Raw genomic sequence first — 15,960 nt, forward strand, 5'->3', positions numbered from 1 at the left:
CGAATGGATTCTTTTCACAATACACATGTAGATTTAATTAATTTCTGAAATTTTCTTAATCATACTACATTATTTTAATAACTAAGTATTTTATTTGTATCTCTATTTTATAAAATAAAATAACTGTTGATTGATATATAATTTACTATATTTAAAAATATTAATATTGTTGCGCACTATTTAAAAATGTTAATACTAAAATTCGAAATTGAATTTTCTCTTAAAAAGATATGATACCGAACCGGATGGATATTGAACGAAAAATAACAAAAGACAAAATAAAACTTTTATATTATTACGTATTATCAAACAAAAATATAAAATCCAATTTCTTCTGTATGATGTATAAATCTCTTAAAGATATATTGGGATAAATATATATATATATAAAATTCAATTGTACAAAACTGTTTATCCGTGCCATATTACGAAAAAGCAAAAAAATTAAATTATGCGTGATGTCTTTGTATGCACACAAAACGGTAGTAAAATATCAAAATAAAATATTTCTCTAGTAAATATGAGAAATAATAAAGACACAATCATTTCTAATATCCGATGTATTTTATTTTATGAAGTCTCTTGAAGATATAAAATATATTTGCTGCTCTTGATTAATGTTTTAATTTTTTTTCTTATATTTAAATATAAAACTTATATTTAAATATAAAAAGAGACTTGATTATCATAATTATTACAGTATAAATTGGATTATATAAAATATGCAATAAAATTATGCAAAGTAAAGGATAATATAAATAAGTGTGTTTCTAACAGTGAGATCAATAATAAAATTAAGAATTGATAATGTGTATCGTATACTATGCGATAATCAGATTTATTAAATATTCAATTTAAAAAATATTTAATTTAAAAAGAAATGAAATAGATTAAAAAAGGGGAGTAAATTAAAATTTCATGACTCATTACGCGTATATACGAACCGCAAATGTGAATTAAATATGGATATGAATTTAAATGAAGAGTTGCAAAATCTTGTAAACTTTGTTTGATGTCGTTACTAAAATGCTTTTGGCATTTAAAAACTTTCATCCCCGTTCTATAAGTTGTTTGTGTATATAAGTTGATATAACTTTTACATAATCCGATATAACATTCTTTTCTCTAAATTCGTTGTCTTTATTGGTTTGACCGCATCTTTTTATATTTAATTTTTGAAAATTTTGTTTTACTTTTTGTATGAATTACAATGAGAGGAATTTAAATATATATGAAAAAATTATCAGAAAGAAAATTGTGATATATTTGAAATTTCGTACAAGGATTGTTATTTTTATATTTTCTTGTCACAAGTGTTTTGTATAAATACAAAAATATACTTATATTTATTTTAACGATCTATTTTTTACCAGATGCAGTAACATGTTTTTCATTCGCAAAATTGTTCTTATACCGTGAATTTTGTTTCGACAGGGAAAAATTTGTGTGTTACGATATTAATTTTGTTTTGCATTACTGATAGTAAAGCTATTATTTATGGAGCTTTAAAAACAAAAACGGCCAGCTTGGGGCATTAATTTGTTCCGGATCAGCGCGGACATAATTTTGCCGTAACAATACTGACACACCCGATATTCACAAGCGCATTTTAATCTACGTCGTTATTAAGTACTAATTAGTTATTGTGGATTCTGCATTATTTAATTATAAACATAATACGATTATATCTTCCTCTCACTATTATTATATGGAACATTTGGTTCTGTCACTTAAAAGTTGTGCTCTGGGCTTGTCTGTATTTGTGCATATTTAGGTATTGCACTACATCTATAACTCGCTTCTTCAGTTATGTGCGCCTAATGGCTATTACGGAAACTTTCATGCTTTTTGAAATCTAGTTACGAAACCACAAAAAAAAAATAATTTTATAGCGAATTTATTTCTTCTCATAATTCAAAGCGAGAAAGCGAGTCTCGCGTGCGTTTCGTGACCGAGTCACGTGCTCGATCGATCGTACCCGAAGGTAGAATAGCGGGCGTCGTTCAAGTGTTTTCTTGACTACATTGTAGCCGTAAAAATCTGGGATATTGATACCAAAGGTGTCTATCTTGTCTACATTTTGCTAGCATTCAAAATACTGACAATACATTAATTCAAGATCATCTTTTTGTATCAGATTGTTCGCGATAAATGGCACAGCGTTTATTTGCGGTCCACAAGCGACGATAATAGCTCAGGAACATTAATCATCTCAGTGTTTCTGCAACGTAAGTACATTCAGTATATTTGGATACTCACAACAATCCGAAATGAAATTAGCTTTCATGTCGACTGTCGCTTCTGTTTCTACATGCAACTATTATACATGTACAAGTCTATATTTATAATTGAAGTTTTTTTTTATTAACGCGATGGACATAACGATGAGGTTACGGAACTTCACGCGGCTGACTTGTATAATACATAGAAAATGCGACGTGCCAATAGAAATGAAAGCTGATCGATCCGTTACCTAGAAATTTACCTACTGGCTCGTTATCGGTTATTATCGTACGAAGCGAGTACTCGACGCATGATAAATCAATGACTCGCTCGCCTAGATAAGACTCACCGTATCGGTTACTCCATATATTTGATTCAGCACTCTTATCGCTATTCCACTACGGATATTGCCACATACGGCGATTAGATGCTGGTCTTGCATAGTGTTCGAAACATTCGTGTCATGATATATGGAATAAAGATGAGGCAATTTTGTACGGTAAATTAATGATTCATCAAATACATCTCAAATACATATTTAAAATTATTGCATTCGGAAATTCCGTGTCCGTTTTTGGTCAATAATGAATCGTGCAATCACATGTTGACATACTGTTATTTACTATAAAAATTTTTATTGATAGAGATCTGTCCGTATATTTGTTTGACCGTGCTTCGATATATCAGATTTAACTAGATTTCACTTTACCAAAAAATGACATTTCACCGAGTACACATAGCACAGTGAAAAACGTACGTCGGACTCTCATGTCTATTTTCAGTTTTACGCCTGGCACAACGCTGTTCGAAAGAATGCGTATCGCGACTGCTGAATTTGCAACAATGCATGCCTGAGCGAACTCGGATCTAGCGCAGTGCTCGCACTTGTCGCGTTTAAAAGAGACCGATTGATCGCGCGTTAGCGAAAGCGGATTGTTTTGAGTCAAAATTTCTGTGGTCGGAAATGTAATATCTCTTTCGGAAAACAGAGTGAAACTGCTTAGTTAACGTGGTGAAAGAGCTCACGTATATGCATCTGACACGTTTCCGAAGGCCGGCGACGTCCTGTTAAATCCACGCTATTGTTTACATGTCTAATTGCATCTGATGAAATGCTCAAGCAAATTCAGCGGGTTTTATTTGTAACCTGATTGCTATTGTGTCGTGAAACAGTGACGATGTCAAGCGCGGAAATGACTTGTAGCAATTTCTCGCGTGTTGTCAAATTTTCTGATGACTCTTCTAGAACAGCGGTCAATTTGTTCTATTATAATATCCGTGATTGACGGCGGATGTGGCTGAGATTTGACGACAAAGATACGAATTCACGGTAATTGACGTCAATTAGGGAGGCGTCCGTTGAAAGTTAACGTTAGTCGTGTCGCCTTTTCTGAAAGGAAGTATGAGACTCAGAGTCGAGAATGTGATGATATAGACTTTCATATTTGCAGATGCACATGACACCGATCCATCCATTTAGATATCTTTTATCCGCATTTCAACATTGCTTTCGATAAAAAAATCCGTGTAAATTTTGCGGACCTTGTAGTAACTGTCGTGCAGCAAATTGTATAAAATTCAACGTCCGGTTGGCCGTTGCTAAATTCAAAAGGTCGCCGGTATAAATTGCCCAAGTGCACGGGACCCATGTACCAGCTACCGGTTGTCGGTCGCGTATGTCCAGAAAATATCGCCACTCTGGAATATTTTGGGATTGCATACGCGCGCGCGCGCGCGCGCGAGAAACGATGAGAGACCCGATGGAACGAGTCCCCGGGCTCGGCGCGCCGGTGCGGCAACTCGGCGCCCCGAAACTCCGCTGTCTGAATTTTACCAGCACAGCCGCGCCCGGAATGCATGCTCCCGTGTTGTCCCTTCGGCCGGAAGACTCGCGCACTGTGTTCTATGGCATGTCCCGCGTATATAATGTAATTTGCGGGCCAAACTCACATCTCAAACCATCAACAGATAGGTACAGAGCAGATGCTTTACATTGCATCTGCATGGCTAAGGTCCGGTACCTCCTGAGTAATTAATTCGCATGACGCTCTGACGTCTGTCCATCTGACGGATCGTCTCGTTGAGCGGACCTTCGCTGATTGCAGAATTGCATTATACTCGACATTTGTCTCATTATCTTTAGCGATGGCGTTCACGTTCGCTAATTTATGATTTACGTGCCGTAAATTAGCCCGAGCTCACTCTAATGAGATTAACATTGCACGGATGTAAAGAGAATTTAGGACGATCTGAAAAGATGTTCAACGCACAGCTGGTATTCTCATGGGCTAGCGCTGATTGATTGCTTTCTCAGACGTTCTTTAAATCTTTCTTTACTGTAATTAACTTCATTGGCAAACTCGCTTAATTCGAGAAATTAAATGTTAAGTTAGTTGCAAGCTGATACAACGAATTTGATTTACGCGAGCGTGATCTAATGATGCTATAATATACGTCGATTTTCTCTTGTGCGGTGATTTTATTAATTAGATTATTATGCTAGATATCCTGTGTGTGATGCAATGTTGCGGTATATAATAATCTAAGGTAATATAGCCACCGCATAAACATCGAAGTATGTTACATTACTAGGAGAAATTCACGATGACGTAAGACTAACAGGTGGTAACTTTACATTATTAAAACGATTTTAGGCCAATTTAATTTATCAATCTGTGATGCTATATAAATTGAACGTAAATATAGATTCTATTTTACAAATCTATATTTAATTGCCATATTAATTACGTTTTAGAAAAACTACTCTCCGTAAAAACAGATTTGAAATTATTAGACTTTCTGTTACATTTAATATTCGGGAAGATATCGTGGCAAATTCTATTTTCAATATTTAAGTGGACAAAAATATCCGTGAATGGAGCACGGGAAATCTGAGCAGCCTGAAAAATAATGGATGTAGATTACGAATGCGCGAAGTCGCTGATCTCGAAGAAAGAGTCGTCGAGGTGACACGACGTATCTCCCAGAGGATCCGGCTGCAACAAATCGCCTAATCAGGTGGATATATGACGGATGGAGAGGTGAAATTGGTTCCTGGCCGCGAGTAAATCTCGCGCGTGTCAAGGCGGGAGAAGGGTTTCAGGGGAAAAGCTGGGGAAAAAGAACGACGCCAGATCGATTTCCTACGGGATTTATGCCACTATTTTTTATCCGGTTCCCTCCGAAGACGACGTACACACTGCGTCATGGCACCGGGGATACTATCTCCCGGCGTGCCGTTTTTCAGCTCGCATCTTCATTTCACTGCGCTTTTGGCACGTCGCTCGTACATTCCGCGATATTGACACGAAAAAGAACAGCGCCGAAAGTTTTAATTATCTCGCTCCGATGATTCTTGAAAATTGGCCATGCGTACAATTTTGAAACGAAATTTTGCGTCGAATTTCGAAATAAACTTTACTGCGTAGATTAAAAAAATAGTTTATTGAATTGTTGATTTTTTCGACAGAGTCGCGCACCATCTTTTGTTTTCAATCTGTTTTAACGGGGCACCGTATTTCCAGCGTGAACGGGCGAAGGTTGATGCAGTTAACCTTCGTGCATAAGATCGCGTGAGTTTTTAATGTGATTCTCATGCTGCGCGCTAGTTTCCTATTGAAGTTACGGTAGTTGCCATCCTGTCGTGCGACATTTTGTGGCACACGTTAATCGAGAGAACTTCTCTTTATACTTTCTCCGCTATTTTATTGTCGACATTGCAGTTTTATTACAATAGTATCAGAGAAAATTTTGAGTTTCATTCTCTATATATTTCTTTCTTTTAAAACTTAGTTTTTTTGGTATTTCTGTTTGTAAAAAATAATTTTTTGTTTATTTATAAACAAAATATTAATTTGAGAAATTCTTTTAGCACGATTACTGGCAATTGTTATTTATCAATTATAAATATCGTAATTATTCAGAAATGATTAAATTTCTTAATTTTTTTTCATGTTGCAACGATTATTGAATTTTATCTCATACGTGAATAGAGAAATAATGAATTTTTAATGAAATTTTGTGAAAAAAATTTATAAATTTTTAGGTTAAAAATTTTTTTTGGAGAACTCGAATGTTTTAATATATTCGATATTCGCATCACAGTTTTCCTTCGTTTTCCGCTCACTGTAATCGCATTTACGCATTCCGAGCGGACATAGTTATCTCAATAACGTTCTGTAATAATCGGACCGATCGATAATGTTACATAATATGACCGGATCGACACACGACGATTAATGAATGGCAAGTCGGCTCCGCCATACACACACATAATTTTGCGTCGAATTCGCGAGCGGCGCTAACAGAGGAAACGCTCTCCACGGACGCGCGGAGGATGCGATTTATCACTCATCGATGAAAACGGCCGTGACGGTGCAGCGGCACCGTATAATTGCGCGTATATATGCCGGGCCCCTGTGGCTATCAGCAACCACCGCCACCGCCGTCGCTGCCGCTGCTGTCGCGAATCATCGATCGTACGCATCCTCATTTTCCGCGCGATTTTAGATTACCATTTGGCGAGTTTACGGTCCGTCAATAACTACGGACGGTGATATTGGAAATTCTCGGTGACGAACGTTATTGCACCATCGCTCGCTGCACTGCTTCACTCCCGTCGCTTTACTCCGCGCGCTCCCGGGTGTTCTCCATCGTCTCTCTGTCTCGTATATACACCACCGTCCCCCGCCGTATTCTCGATACGCTCGAGATATCGGACTCGGAGTTTCTCCGATGCGGAAGTTCGCGGTGCTTTACCGGAGTCCATGTAAATTCCCTTTACAGCCCGATATTCACCCTTTTGCGTCACGCTTAAGTAGCGTTACCTGCTGCTGGCGTTGCTGCCCCTTGTTTGAGGCTGCATTCTTTTTTCGCTCTTTCGCTCCTTTCTTTCGCATCTTTTTTCCTAGCTCGCGGCCGTTGCTGCAAGTTTATGATTCGCACATCCGACGAAAAAATCGCGTTATCTCGGGAAACACGAGCGAAATCCCGCCAACGTGATTCTTTTTCCTTCGTAGAGATTACAGCGAGTCGCTCTTATGCGCGAGCGTGCGACACACATTAATCTTCGTGAAACGATACATGCCGGCACACTTCGTTGAAAAGAAGAGATCAAAGGTTCAAAAAATTATTTGCACACCCTGAAAGAGAACTAACTTTTCGTTCTTATTGCAAAGCATACGCTTCAGCTGATGTTAATGATTTCAAAGCCGGAACACGCGCATCGAAATCGTGAATGTCGACAGCAGTCTCGCTGCAAATATGTCACACGATCGAACATATTTCTATCCCGCATTATTAAAAAATTATATTTTAATACATATTTTTGTTTATGCGAGAAATATTTTTGTGGTAACCGAAGACTTCAAAGTAAAATGTACGAAATGTCTTAAATACCAAGTGTTCTTTTCTCACCAACCACTTGTTTCTAACGTTTGCAACGGGTGCTTGATAAAGCACCTATGTATTTTACCCTAACACGTGTATCGACTTACGCGCGAGATAATGGAGAATGGAAGTCGGGAAACAACGGCGAGCATTTTCGAACGTAACCATTTCATTTAATTGCTTCCATTTCGCTTAACGATCGATACGAGTCAGTGCGATGCTTTGAGTGGCTACTCAAGCGGTCCTTCGATGAAATTGTTTTCGCGCGGCATAAACTTCAGTGACTATCAGCTAATCGCTAAGATGAATGGGCAACGTGTTCTCTTTCGCATAACACGTTTTCTTTACTTTCTTTCTTCTCTCGCCACAACTTTTGTCCGAATTAGAAGCTCGCTTAAATATAAAAACATCTCGGAATCATAAGATACTTGTAGGAGAGAGTCTTTGCTTTTTTTTTTTTTTTTTTTAAATTTAATACCAAAACTTTTCTTAGAACATATTACGAACTCTAAAACTCTCTCGGGAAGAAACCCAGAACTCTATGAATTATGTCGAAATCCTAAAGTGTTAGCGGAGTATTAACTTTACAGAGATTCTGGAAGAATCTGCGTCAAATTTTTAATTTCTTATATTTTCACATTTTTAAATAACTCTCGTTTTCATTGAATCGCCACTGCGCAACTTGTCGGGAACTTAAACTCTGTTTAAGTTCTTTATTGGTTCGGACAGTGAACTTTACTTGATTACGTGATGCAGTTGCTGTTATTACTTTCCGAGAACATTAATCGACCGCGTCTTCGCTCTTTTTTGTCAGCTACTTTACTCTCACATAACTGCTTATCATCAGGCGTAACGATTTATTCTTTGAAGACAAACCAAACCATTATCCATATATCTTGTTATCAGATCAGATCTATCCTGATAATCTGTCGTTTGTGCGAAATTGATCTGCGTATCGATGACGGCACGACGTTTGTAACCGGTAATACGAGATGATGCCCTTTGTAAACGATGCGTTCTGAGGCATCACCAAGCATCCATAGCCGAACTTTCAAGTTTGATACTTTTTTCTCTCTCTTTCTTCCTCTCCTTTTCTTTTACATCCGCATTATCTCTATCTACGACGGGCAAGGAATGTTAGTAAAGTTTCTTTGACGATTTTGCGCGTTTAGTTGTCGCTGCGAGCGATTTTTTTTTACACTCGGTAAAAGAAAAACAGGTCAACAAAGGAATAGTTCGAGTCCTGTTTTTTTCAAACTTTTATATGAGATATTCAAGATATCCATCGGATGTGTCCTTTGAGCCAACGTATCATTTAATGCGGAGCCAGGATTTTATTTGAATTACAATTTAAATATTTCGAGAGATTCATTTACGTGTTCCATTTACCTTAAAAACGATATAAATTTTGCTGGATGTAGTTACGTGACAGTCGACTAAAAGAGAGCGTTTTACAGTAATATTGCATGGATTAAAGTTTTTCAAACTTCGTGCATTATGCAAAACTGCTCTTTACGTTTCTGCTGTCAGGCTAATTGAAGAGATGGTCGCGTCTACGCAAAACAATTCAGCTGCATTTCTTATTGAAGCAGGGTCTCATTAAGTTATTGTAAAAACGTAACTGATTAATAGATTATTTATTCGCACGAACGTGCAGAAGAATAAATACGTTTGAGATTCACGCCGCCGACACCTAGTTACTTTTAAAGTGAAATGTGGGAAATATTGAAATTTGTATATTGACATTGAAAATTGAAATAGAACACCGGGATCGTGGTTAACGAGATTTTCCAAATTGGATATCTTTTCCTCTTCAAATATAAACGGCTCATATATATTTCACAACGCCTACACTTTATTGCGATCTTCGTAACATATGTCAGACGGGATATTCGAGAAACGACTTATTACAGATGGATAGAATTTTACTCAAGTTTCGAGGATGCCTGTCCTCCGTTTCCCTGACGTCTGTCGTAAATTTTCCCAGTCGCTTGGGATCTTCGTTAGAGATTTAGTAGGCAACGCGAGTCGAATTTCGGGACTGTTCGATGCGCCGAATTTCAAAGTGTCAAGACAAAGAAGGAGTTACAAGGCGCAGAAGTATTATAATTCAGTCGACGATAATGATATACATATTTATATAAATTCTACATTTATTACGTATTACATTTTCATTGAATATTTCTCAACCAAAGTGACACAAGTCAGACATTTAATGTGATCTGAATTTTTATCTTTAGAAGGACGTTACGCTCGACCTACGAACGAGATACGTTCCAAATCACTGTTAGTAAATTGAAATATTTGTAATCACGAAAGGTCGTAAGTCATATCAGATTAGAGATAGATAAGGCTAAATAAAGAACCCAACTTCGATTTCTAATAAAGTTCGAGAAACTCATTAAAAAAAAGTCACTCTTACATGCCATACTTTTCCGTACTCACATCGGTAGCTATTTTCAAACGCTCTATAAACTTGTGGTGTGTGTGTGTGTGCGTGTGTGAAACTGATCTTTCGTGAAATTTTAAACTATTGTTTTGGTTTTACTTTTAATTATTTTATAGTGTCTAATAGATAAAACAAATAGTTTTGCATTAAACTAAAGAAAATAGTTAGTACAGGATAAACATATAGATCTTAATTTAGCTCGCGAAAATTATTTTATTACGTCCTTGTTTGTGTGAGTTTTTATTAAACTTTACACGTACTATGTGCATGTAATATCATAGCAAAAATTTTTAATATGTTTTGTCTGAAGATTTTGCCGTCTGAAGACGGCAACTTTACTTCCTAATCATCGTATACAAAATATTTAAGACTAAATACTGAATTCAAAAGATTAATGAAAAATGAAAGAGAAACAGGTCGAAAAAGGTCTGAACGTTTGTAATTCGAGCAACACCTGGATTAAAAAGAAATTGTTCCTTCGAGTTTGTGAAAATAAGATTTGTCATTTGTGTACTTTAATTGCAAGAAGTGAAAAAGGAGCAATTATCTGGTGTTGCATTCCAGTGGCGAAATTGCGTTCTCTCTCTCTCCCTCTCTCTCTTTCTCTCTCTCTGCCCCTCTTTTTCCTCTCTTTTCTTCTCATCTTTGTTAAATAACTACTACTATTTAAACTCAATTTCATACGCAATGTTCTATTCAAGTAATAATTTCGCATTCAGGCAATTAGCCGCGTTCTGCTAAAATAACATGCGCAATTAAGTAAGGATGAACCTCTTTAGAGCTGGCGAGAGACTCTCGTTTAGAAAATAATGTCGACGTAGTGAGATTTATCATAACTTACACTACGTGAATTTTGCACGCGCAGCGCTGTCCCAATTACAACATTATAAGTTTGCTTGTCTTTAGTATTTATGAAGTGTCGCAATAATTTACTATTCGTCGCATGTCTACGTACATTAACCAGCATTCGCAGATACAATAGAATAATACGATGAACAGCAATAAATAATAGAACCGTAAGCGTAAATAATTTAGAGTGCAGCGTGCGCGTGCACTAGAATGGTTATCAGACAACAAAAACCTGCGTTTGTCGAAATAATTTATACGGGCGTAACGCGATAACATGGTATCCGCTTTGTGGGTTATAGCGATGATATTAGTTCGTGTCAAACTACAGTAGAGATTGACATTGCATTGTGATTACGCATTGGACACAACATGGCTTTGACTAACATGGACAAAATCGATTTAGTCTCAATAATCGAATCTTCGTCTCCACAATGTGTTATAATACATTGAATTATAATACAATTTCAGTGCGAAATCTGATACAGATTGCAGAATTATTGATTTTAGTTTACTTGAAAATTTTTATATTGATTTCTACACAATTTTAGAAACGACCTGAAACGACCGAATTCGATGTAACAAAGTTACAAAATTCATGTGTAATTCGCAAATAGCAATCGATATCGGATTAGATGTCAGTTGCGACAACTTCCCCAATATCATTTTATTGACACTTACCGCGTCAACAGAATGCTCTTCGCGCGATAACAGCTTGACATAAAAAAAATAGTCCTTGTCTCTTCCGGTATGTCGGTGCAAATTGGTTCAGGCAAACAAGTAATCTCGAGTGGCAAAGTGGTCCGATGTCTCCGCGGAGAAGCAAGCTAATGAAATGAATGCGCGGAAAACAAGTCACGACACAGGTGGCTACGGGAGAAGTTACCGCGAAAGAAACAACAACAACGCGGATAACGAGTCAGACCAGTGAATCCTTTTTTCGCAATTGCACGCTCGGTAAGAAGTTCAGCGACTTGCTGATTTCCGCTACACTGTTACGACTCTTTTGTCGGCGCGCATTGTCCGCGAAAGCGTGTCTGGAAGTAGAGTATCCGGAAAGATGCCTTTTAGAGGATCACTATCGCAATATCCACCTCCGCACACTTGGAACACATGCAAACGCTAGTTCGACCGCTACACACACACACGCGCGCGCGCATACACACACACATACGCTCGAAGCTCTCGAGCGACCGTAGCCGAGGAAACCGAGAAATATTTTTCCTGAACGTGACAGCTCTTGGGTATTCGGGGCTGATCGTTTGGTGCTTATGTGGCGGTTCTTCGTCAGCTGTGCACCTTCGCTCTCTACTCTTCCTCGTCCTCTGCTTTCCATATCGCTCGTCGGGATCACCAATGCGCCAAAGTTACATGCGCTCTTACTGTCGTTTAGGCGGGACTTATCTCTTTCGTGAAGAAACGATATCGTTAGGAACATTTATCACTAAAGAGGGTCTAAAAATAAAATTAATTTTTATCTGCTAAGCACAACTGCGATAATTACAATATTGGATTTTATACAGCGCGATATTCAATTCACAATTTCTTGCAATTTAATTAATATCTTTCTGTATACATGCTTGTGGAGGATTTATGTAATCTTTTACCGTTGCGTGGCCACATACCGTACGTGGCATGATCGTGTCCGCGAAAATTTTCGCTCGTGTGAGGTTTATTAACTCCGAGTGATTCGAAACCGGCCTCTGAGTAAAAACGTTCGTCACGTGAGGCCGTCGTGACTCAGCGTCGGAGGAATGGCGCGGGACGTCGAGTCTACACAGCGGAAATAGTCGGCAGACGTCTATGTTGAATTGCTGTTCAGCAGTCAAGGCTCGAGAGACCCGTATGAGTGCGATGAACGTGCTATTTCTGGGTTAGATGATTGCCGCTTATTACGTACGAGCTCGTAATAATTATCCTCCTGTATGCCATTGCACGTTGTGTACCCGCCGCCGCTCTTCTTCTTTCTCACCATCTCCTCCCTCTCTCTCTCTTCGCGCTTCCGCTCATCGTTTTTCTAGGCGTTCCAGCTGCGGATCTTACGTACGTATAGAGGGAGGCCACGCTGCAGATTGAAACTCCCGTGGAAAAAAGTACCACGCGATGTATGCATTCGAGCGCGACTCCGATTCTCCCGCCCGTTCCTCTTAATCCTACAAATGCTCGCTGAGCTCTCCCTTTCATTTGTCATCTTGCTAAAACTGTCCGCCAACAAAAAATATCGAGCATTCTTAACCATAAAAGTTTCTCTTGGTGCTTAATTACTTTCTGCTCTAAGATATTTATGAAAACTCTTACGAGTATATTTTTAATCTTACAGGTCTTTTTTCTTGAAAGAAACTTGTATATTAATTTAATTAAATTGAAAATAAATTTAGAGGAGAAATAGATAAATTTACATTTCGTAGATAGAACAGATATAGAGAGAAATGTACTCACAGGAATATGCTTTTAGTTCATTGCATAAAATTGCCTTTAAAAAATTGTTTACACGTGAGAAGTTATTGTACTGCTTAGTTTACTGCGCGGCACGCGAAAAGAAAAATGTTTATCGATGAACGAGCATTGCGAAGAGTACACGAAAAGCTATCAGATTTTAGTAAGTCACCGGTGAAATGCATTGTCCTGTTTCCTATAGCGATCGTTAATCATTATACACCGCGAGGCATTGCTCGTTTCAACGAGTTCTCCGTTTTAAATTTGAAAGGATGCAGATGCAGGGGAGGGTGGAAGCGGCGCTATCTCCCAGATATCTACAATTCCTTCTTAATTATAAAACGCCAACCCGTTTCTCTCGGCGAGTCGTTCGTTTACACCGAGCGGCAAGGCTGCGAGCGAGTTCCGAACTGAGAGTTATGCACCCTTTCCCGGTGCCAGTAGGACCGTAATTTTCTTTCCTCCCCCTTTACGCCTACTTGTTCAGCATATCGGACGTCGAAGTTTTAATGAATTGGAAGAAAGAGTTTACAAAGCCGGGAGATTAATACCGTTGTCTTGAATTTTAAAGCGGGCAGTGATGTAACGGCTCCCATCATTTGTAGCTGTTTCCACGATCGCCGTGATGCGAAGTGGTAACTTTCTCGAGTTACCACAGAGAGTTAATTTTACTGAATATTCAAACACGATCAGTTACCAAGTAGATTGACATTCACCGCCGATCTTGGGATTCTTTTCAACACGCGTAGAATATATTAATATAATCTATTTCTTTTCAAACAGAACTTGACAATTTATTTTTCACTTTGCTCCAAATAATTAATATTTGGTAAGTAAAATATGTCATAAAATAATTAGTATGCCATCGAAGTAATTATCGATAACGTTGAACGTTTCTCTAATTAAAATTTTATAATGAATAAATTAATATCATTTCGGTTTTTCAAATATTAAAGACATTACAAGTATAGCAAAAATAAAGTCCAAATTAGATGTTTTATAATTATTCTTTAAATATTGTTGTATTGTTAATTATTTCTTTGAAACACTGAATTGCAGTTTGTAACAGAAATAAACCCGAAAGTATGTAACGTAATATATTTTTACTGTTCTCACTCATTTCCGATAATTTCAATCATGGGCGGCTAGCTCTGCAGATGCACTCCAATCACCTATATTCCCCCTGAGTGTAACATTTCGAACAGAGGGGATGGCAGCAGCTGCCTCTGTGCATTTCTAGTAATCCCGCAAGGAAGGCCCGTGTACAAACCCGAGATCAGTAGCGTGTACACGTTCGTGAGTTACGGAGCACGCGATAATTGACTTACATTACAATGCAAATTACCGCCGTCACGTCATAGTGTAAAATACCATTCTAATTCTTACGCCAGCTACTTCTCATGCATTCAACTGCAGCCGTTGCAATTAAATCCGTGCAACAGAGGTTTCGCGTCCAGATTCCGCATATTGTAAGTTTCCAAGCTTTTTCATTGAAAATAACAGTCTTGTTACCTCAGCCGTTAAATCATACATTTAATGAAATGCACGATGCCGGGATTATCGATGAAAAACGCGCGCGATATCGCGTGTAAGTAGACATAGGAACGATGATTTACGCCAGCGCCGGCGCTTATTCACCAGCTGCGTCGTATTCGAGAGTATTTTAATTGGCTCGCGTGTCAGATATACAATCACGCCGAATTTTACGCCGTTTTATAGTCACCTATCTGCCACCTCCCCCCCCCCCCTTTCGATTTTCCATTCCTTAACCCTCACGTACCCGGTGCGAGCACGTGATCCACCTGAAAATGAGCTCCGCGTACTCGCTGTTGAAAAATATCAGCGCACTTAGTAAGCTTTCAGCGTTCTTTGGGCTTTCCACTACTACGGTCGATACAATTAAACTCGGCAGTGGTAGATTCACCGACCTGAAATAAACCCTTTGGCAGTAGGTCGGTAAATCGCCGTTGTCTTCCCTTTTTTGCGTCATTATATGGGTGCCTGGGGCGGAAGAATGAATGAATTCAAAGTCCCAGGCGTTTTCGCATTCGTTAAAAATTCCGTACACAGATCGGCGATTAACACCTGCGACGTAATGGTGTATACGAGAGAGCTCCGTGAGCATGAAATAATACGAAAGAGATATCGGATCCCACGAGAAATCTCCGCATGCATCGTTAATGACCCGCATCTGTTGTGCTTTACCTGCCGGAAAGTTAGTTGCGCATTCAGCCTGACATTGCGTCTCGTGGATACGGAGAATCTTGCGGTATATCTGCCGAGTAATATTTTATGCGACCCCGCTAGGAAATCACGGACGAGTTGAAGGCAATTTTCTTTGCAGAGTCGTGCTTCAATTTTATTTTCTGACTGAGAAAAATTCTCTTTTCCATGAAAACTAATACGTTAAACAGTAATCTCTGTGCTTCGAATGGAAAAATATTTAATGAATATTTTTACAATTAGTTATTATATAATGTTTTTTTGTCGTAACATAACAGCGCAGATGTAGTTAATTATATATTTTTATATTTTAAATATACGTGCATTTGCACAACGAAACTCTATTATCCCAAAGTGGTAATCATAATTTTTGCTAAAATGAATCTAGTATCAAA

The 15,960-nt window shown here is 38.2% G+C and overlaps 1 protein-coding gene across 8 annotated transcripts in view; it reads left to right on the forward strand.

Annotated features, from left to right (window-relative positions):
- LOC105668370 (uncharacterized) overlaps nucleotides 1-15,960 on the forward strand; it is a 195,090-nt gene that overhangs the window by 52,181 nt on the left and 126,949 nt on the right. For 5 of the 8 annotated variants that reach the window (XM_067359234.1, XM_067359233.1, XM_067359237.1 and 2 more), the window contains one exon: nucleotides 2,138-2,228. The exons of the other annotated variants lie outside the window; for them this stretch is intronic. The gene's annotated coding sequence lies outside the window, so the exon portion shown is untranslated. The remainder of the gene's footprint in view (nucleotides 1-2,137; nucleotides 2,229-15,960) is intronic. 8 annotated transcript variants of the gene reach the window in all.

This window comes from Linepithema humile, chromosome 7 (genome assembly GCF_040581485.1).
Source record: "Linepithema humile isolate Giens D197 chromosome 7, Lhum_UNIL_v1.0, whole genome shotgun sequence".
In the NCBI taxonomy this organism is placed as follows: domain Eukaryota; kingdom Metazoa; phylum Arthropoda; class Insecta; order Hymenoptera; family Formicidae; genus Linepithema; species Linepithema humile.